Here is a 6881-nt window from a genome sequence, read left to right on the forward strand (position 1 = left end):
GCTGAGGCACCACGTCAGACTGCCCAGCTTTTGTAATTGACCTGATTTCTCAGCTGTTCAGTGGCTAGAGCTGACAGAGGAGGTAGCATATATTATATATAACATATTTCAAAAAAATACAAGGAAAAACGGTTTTGTGTGGCAGGGCACCTTTAAGTTTGATTTGTTTTGACAAAATAATGTTTTATTAATTAAATATGGACTGAAACAACATGAGAGTAAGATTTAAACAAAACAAGATAGAAAAAACATTTTATCTTTATCTTAAATCTGAAGTGAAGTTAACTGGCTTTTTCTGGAGCTTTCAACCCAATCTCACAGTTATTATTTATGTTATTGAAATGCTCCAAATGCTCGTTTATTGTCTGGATGGAGAGAATGAATGGGACTTTAACTTCAGGAACCAGGGCGCCCCAAAAAATGTTCTCCCACTTAGCAACTCAACAATAATCTACTTGTGTGCTGAATTTTCAAGGATTGAGTCTTAAAACCAGAAAGAGTAAGAAGAGTCAAGAGAAATTACACTTTGATTTCAGAAAAGTGTTGAAACAGGTTTGAAAATTAAGACTTTATAGCCTTGATCACAGTCAAAAAGTATTTAAAAAGTTTTTTTTTTTGTAGTAGTAAAGGTCAGTTCAAAAGAGTTCAGAATCTGCAAACCTAAACAAATTTATGTGATTGTCGTCGATACGTTTTTGTTTTATTGTTCCTACGGATAGAAGGTTGAAATATTCTTCCTGCTGTCAGATTTTGACAGTTGTTTTAGGAAAACTTGCTGTATTTTTTGGCGTAGTTGCATTAGAAGAAGGAAAGAATGTGAGCACGTCCTGCATTTCTTCTCAAGCAGCGAATTCTCTGACGAGTTGAAAAGTTCATTTTTCATTGCACTGTGCAACTAATAAAGTGGACACTCGTCTCAGACAACTCCCCACTCCATCAAATCAACATCACATCGCTGGAGCTGTGTAGTGACTGCGACGGTTTGAAGTGGGCAGGGGAGAGGTCGTAGCTCTGTCGGACTTTTGGGACAATGAGTTTGGCTTTGAGGTTTGGGCGTCAGGGTCTGAGGGGATTAAATGAAGGGCTTGTTGGGGGGTTGAGGTGGACTAGAGAGGTCCTGGTTCCCTCTTGGCTGGTGGGCAGCTGCAGCAGGCATTCCTCCTGTTACAGCCCGTCATCCACCACCTCTTAAAACCGGACGGGCCAATTGCGAGCAGCACGCCTGCAGGCCTCAACCTCCGCTTGGGTTTGGCGTGGGGAAGGACCGGCTTCTACCACGACTCACCCCATGGATCACTATTAACGACGCCGCTGACAAGGTTTTAGGCTCTGTGCAATTAGACCGCCGAGATCTGTGTAATGTGGTTGCTTCACTTTGTTAGCAACAGATATGACGTTGAGGATTATCTGAGATGTGGAGCGAGGACACGGAGGTGGAGGAGAAGGTGTCTATTCTTTCCACAGTTTGGACATTTCATTTGTTTCTGTGTTTCTGAGTGGTGTCATCATTAAAAGAAAAAATACTCCCAGTCCTTCCTTTTTGGTTCCTTGCTGGCCGTGTGATTCAGCGCCGAGGCTTCTGTTGTGTGAAGTGACTTTCGACACACTTACTTGTTACGCTGTACGGCCATTTCTAGGGAAGTAACCTCAACTTCAACAACATTTAACGTTGGTCACTTGAATGTGGCAGCGGGGAAAGTTACATAACTTTTCAGGCTGATTCAAAGGGAACTTCTGTATCTTTCTAGGAATAAATCTGCTCCTTCAACTAAACGTTTTCAGACGTTGTACTTCTGTGTTTTTGGGTCATTCACACAAAACAAGATGTGATTCTCAGAATAGTTACTGTGGTTATACGATCTCATCCGTGTTGATTTTCTCTGTATTCACATTTCTGGGAAACTAAACTTGTGTTTCTTGTTTTTCTGGCTTTGGTTGGACACTTTGATAGTTTGCACAGACGGTCCACTTGTGCCAGATAACCCACATCTTTTGTCTCGAACCGTCGCAGCCAGTAGGTCTCCCACTTCCTTTCCAAACTGAGCTGGATCACAGGATCGCATGATTTACTGCAACATATTCAGGGAGTTTAGGCTGCTAATCAGGGCTGAAACTGAGCCGGGCCAGAGTTACAGAACAGTTTCAGGTCAGAGTGAAGACTTCCTCACAGCGTGACTTCACATTTACATTTACTAAGCCTGTAAGACACATGACATTATCACTGCACTATAAACATTTATCTGATTTAATCCTCCTTCCTCCTCTCTACTCTTACTTCTGTCATTCCCCTTTTTCTGTCTCACGTGACATCATGACTTCGCGTAAACATACACGCCCACTTTCTTAAGCCAAGTGGCGTGTTATCTGTACGCATTATGAGCTATGTGGTATGAGGTATGTGTATGTCTACGCTGTATACAGCGAACGGCAGTCTGTAACGTCACAGCATAAACATACACGCCACTTGGCACTTTCTAAAGCCACGTGGCGTGTTATCTGTACGCATTATGAGCTATCCGCGTGTATGTCTACGTTGTATACAGCGGATGTAAACATGCACACCACTTGGCGTGTTATCGCGAGAAGAAAGCTACGGTTGGGTTTAGGAAACGTGACATGCGGGTTGGGTTTAGGAAAAGAAGAAAGCGACAGTTGAGTTTCGGAAACGTGACACGCGGGACACGAAGGAAACGTGACACGCAGGACGCGATCCCCGGTCTCCTGGGTGAAAGTCCTGTGTCTGACCCGTCCTCCCCCTCGACCAACCTCCCTACACGGATTTTCGCCCTTTCATATGTTGTGTCTTGGCTGCCGTGCTGTGTTGCCGATGTGTGGAAGAGAGATTCGCTGGATACTGTTCTTGATTATAAAAAGGTTTATTACATCAATTACAGCATCCATTTACAGGTCCTGCAGAACCTGGAGAATACACCGCCAATATGCATCCTAATTCTAGCTTTACATTTCACAGCTTATATGGGATAGCTTAGGTAACATGTTAGATAACATATGGAACATTCAAGTTGACATAGCATAGGTTAGTGTCCTCTTCAGGGGCTTCCTATAGTTCGTTAACCCCTCAGCATCCAATCCCAGACCTGTCTTTTAAACATCCCATCGAAATCACGCCACTAAGAGGTTAATTATTACTCCCTGTACTGCCACAGTACCCATAATGAACGTTCTTATTATGACTTAGCACATTTGAGCTTTATACAGACATCAAGTCCATCAGATACTACACATACTACTCACTACGGCGTCAATTCACACGCAATCGCAAGGTAATGTAAGTCAATGGAGTCATATACATGCTAAAAAGCGATTATGCGTCTTGATAACACGCCAATAATGGCATACAAATTGGCGTGTCATACATACACCACTTCATGAGATCGGTCTGATAATTTATACTCAAGAATTCATTGAAGTAACACCATCATAAAAAATAGACACTAAAACTTTCTAAATTGGAGAAATTATGTAAAGCAATTATCTCTTCCCCTTCCTCCTCTCCCTCTTTTTGCTACCTCCTGACTTCATCTCTCATTATCTCCTCCTCTCCTCCATCTCCTCTTCGTCTTCTCTCCTCTCCCCTCTTCTTATTTATCTATCTTCCCTTCCTCCTTCTCTTGGTTTATCTCCGTCCTTTCTTTCTCCCCTTTACCTCTCCTCACCTTTCTTATCTCTTCGCCTTCCTCCTATTCCTCCTTTTTGTTACCTCCTATCTTCTTCTATCATTTTCTCTTCCTCCTCTCCATCTTCTCCCCTCTTCTCCTCTCCTCTTTCTCATCTATTCCCCCCTTCTCCTCAACATCTCCTTCCTATCTTTCTCTACCTCTCACCACATCATCATCCTTCCTCCTCTTCCCCCTTTTCGTTACCCATCTTTCTCCTCCTCTCCTTCGTTTTCTCTTTCACCTTCTCCACCTTCTCTTCCTGCTTTTCTTCACCTCATCTCCTCTTCTCCATCTTATCTAACTCTTTTCTCCTCCCTCTCCTCTCCTCTTCTCGTCTTTCTCATCTCTCTCCCCTTCCTCCTCCTCTTCATCTCCTTTCTTTCTTTCTCCCCTCTACCTATTTTCGCCTCCTTCTTATCTCTCCCACTTCTCCTTTTCCATCCACTCTTCCTCTTCTCTCCTCTTCTCTCCTCCTCTTCTCCATCGTATCTTTCTCTCTATATCTCCTTTTCCTCTCATCCTCCCCTCCTCCTTATCGTCCTCTTTTTCTCTTCCACCCCATCTCCTCCTCCTCTCCTATTTCTCCTGGTTCTACCCCTCCTCTTCTTCATCTCCTTTACATCTTACATTTGTTTAACGTTATAATCACGCGGTTAGTGGAAGATTATAATTACAATTAGAGACGCATTGAAGCATAATTAGGATTAAATACTTGAATGGATTAATTTAAACACATAATGTTTCAGTTAAATGAGCTTCTGTCCGTTGTGTGATCATTATGTTGTTAGATAACAAACTTTCTTGTCAGATTCTGCAGTTTATTTTAGACTAATAATCCAACATTAATCAGAGCGCGTTTGTTTTTTTACTTTATTTTCCACTTGAAAAGACGCCCAAAGGCATCCTAAGGTTTATTATAAGCTCGGTATAATTATAACAATCAGAGCAGGACATAATTAAGACACTGTTGTACTTTTATGGGGCAACAACAACAACAACAACAACAATAGTTTTCTAAACTTTCGTACCATATCGTACGAACCTGTTCACCAGACTCCTTTGACAAAAACAGTGATTTTACGTCACAGAAGACGGGAGTTGCTGCTAAAAAAAACCCAAAGTCACACAATTACACAAACTAACTAACTAATCTTGACTTTTCTGGTAAAATAAATAAAAAAAAATAATAAAATAAGTGAATAATCGGTCAAATCAATAGGATATAATCAGCACAGTAATTACTGTAAAAACAAAACAAAACAAGCAGGGGGAGGAAGGGGGGGATTGGGTGATAGTAGGGGCTTTTCCTTTGATGAATTCGTCCAGAGGTCAAGTTCACGAGGTTGGCGTGCGTAGAAATCCGCCCGGCTTATCTCTCTAAGAGTCCAGTGAGACAATGCAGATAGAGAGGAGCAGAGAGGAGGGGGGGGCACTGTGTGTCCATCTGGTACAGAGGGAGGGGGGGCGGAGAGGAAGAAGAGAAGGGGGGAGGACGGGGGAGAAAGAGACGAGAGGAGAAAGGAGAAAAGAGGGAGGAAGGGGAGAACGAGGAGGTGGGGAGGAAGAAAGGAAGCAGCCGTAGAGAATAACTCTGAAAGTTAAAATATTAGATTTGTTCAAAGGTTTTTTTATTGAATGACAAACTTGCAAAAACAATTAACTGTACGATGGAATATACATATTTTTCCCTTTTTTTTTTTTAACCAGAACATACCCCACCCATATCCCACCAATTACAAACAGACCTGCATTAACAAATTCCTACAAGAGATGATTTAAATCACAGTCTAAATTATAATACATCAAGGTTGAAAGGGTTAAGAATGGTAAAATATTATATTTGATATATTATAAACAGACAAATATTAGATCTAACATTGTTTAAGATTGTTGAACCCTTGCAATCTTGCATTTGGATCTAAATGTATTATAAGTTCTGCTTTGATTTGAAGGTGTTGTTGCAGAAAGTCATCCGAACTAAACTACAAAATCCATCATGTTTCGGCATCTTCAAAGATGATTGGTATCTAGAGAAGAGATACAAACAGTGTACCGTATTTTTCGGACTATAAGTCGCTCCGGAGTATAAGTCGCATCAGTCGAAAAATGCGTCATGAAGAGGAAAAAAACATATATAAGTCGCACTGGACTATAAGTCGCATTTATTTAGAAATTGATTTCACAAAATCCAAGATCAAGAATAGACATTTAATCTGGAAAGGTAAGTTATTCAACTACACAACAGCACACAGAACAAGGGGCTGAATACGGTAGGTGTCCGGTATGTTAACGTAACACATTAACAGTTATTCAACTATACAACAGAATACAGAACAACTACCAGGGCGTGGAGACGTAACTGCACCGTTGACGAGCATCTACATCTGTGGACTCGTTCCTCCAGCTCTGGCCATCTTGCTTTCAGCGCGCGATTAGCTTTCTTTGTTTCCTTCATTGCAGTAAGAGTCACCTTTTTGCCAGTCCCTCACAAGTTTCTCTCTCACTCCAAACTTTCTTTGTGCTGCTCGATTACCGTTTTCGGCTGCATATTTTACTACCTGCAGTCACCTGCAGTTTCTTTTCTTTCTCAGTTGTCTTTAGGAGCAGCATATAGTTGTCAGAAGCCTAGAGCGCCCTCTGGCGGCTTTAGACGGTAATGTTTTCAGCATGAAATAACATTTAAAAACGTGAAATTATGAATATTTTGATATATAAGTCGCACCTGACTATAAGTCGCAGGACCAGCCAAAGTATGAAAAAAAGTGCGACTTATAGTCCGGAAAATACGGTACCTCCTTCCTGTAAAGGCGCTGACACACCAACCCGATTATCGGCCGTCGGACAGTCTGGCGAGGTCGGTGACTCGAGTCTGTTCGGTGTGTTCAATGACCAATCTGATTGGTGGAGTGTTAACCCTTGACTAGCAAATCAGTGCATGAGAAAACCAGAGCTGACAACGCAAGTATCTTCTTATTACTAGCCATCGTATTTTCTTCCATTCAGCGAGTAATCTTCTTGATCCTTGACGATCCTTCTTGACTACTATCGACACTCTCTGATGAAAACAATGACTGACGACAGCGTGCTCTGTGTTTACGAGGTCTAGAGAGATGTTCCGTCATTTCCGGTTTTCATTTTTTGGGTGACAATACAGATTAGCGCCACCTGCTGTTATGGAGACGTATTACATCTCGCGGCCCG

General features: G+C 41.9%; 1 long non-coding RNA gene across 1 annotated transcript; it reads left to right on the plus strand.

Moving 5' to 3' along the window:
* Window positions 1-849: 849 nt before the first annotated feature.
* LOC116044858 lies at window positions 850-1515 on the plus strand. The gene is made up of 2 exons (XR_004103765.1): window positions 850-1135; window positions 1440-1515. It is a non-coding gene; the product is annotated as an uncharacterized LOC116044858 (long non-coding RNA).
* Window positions 1516-6881: the final 5366 nt, after the last annotated feature.

This window comes from Sander lucioperca, chromosome 24 (genome assembly GCF_008315115.2).
Source record: "Sander lucioperca isolate FBNREF2018 chromosome 24, SLUC_FBN_1.2, whole genome shotgun sequence".
NCBI classification, from domain to species: Eukaryota; Metazoa; Chordata; class Actinopteri; order Perciformes; family Percidae; genus Sander; species Sander lucioperca.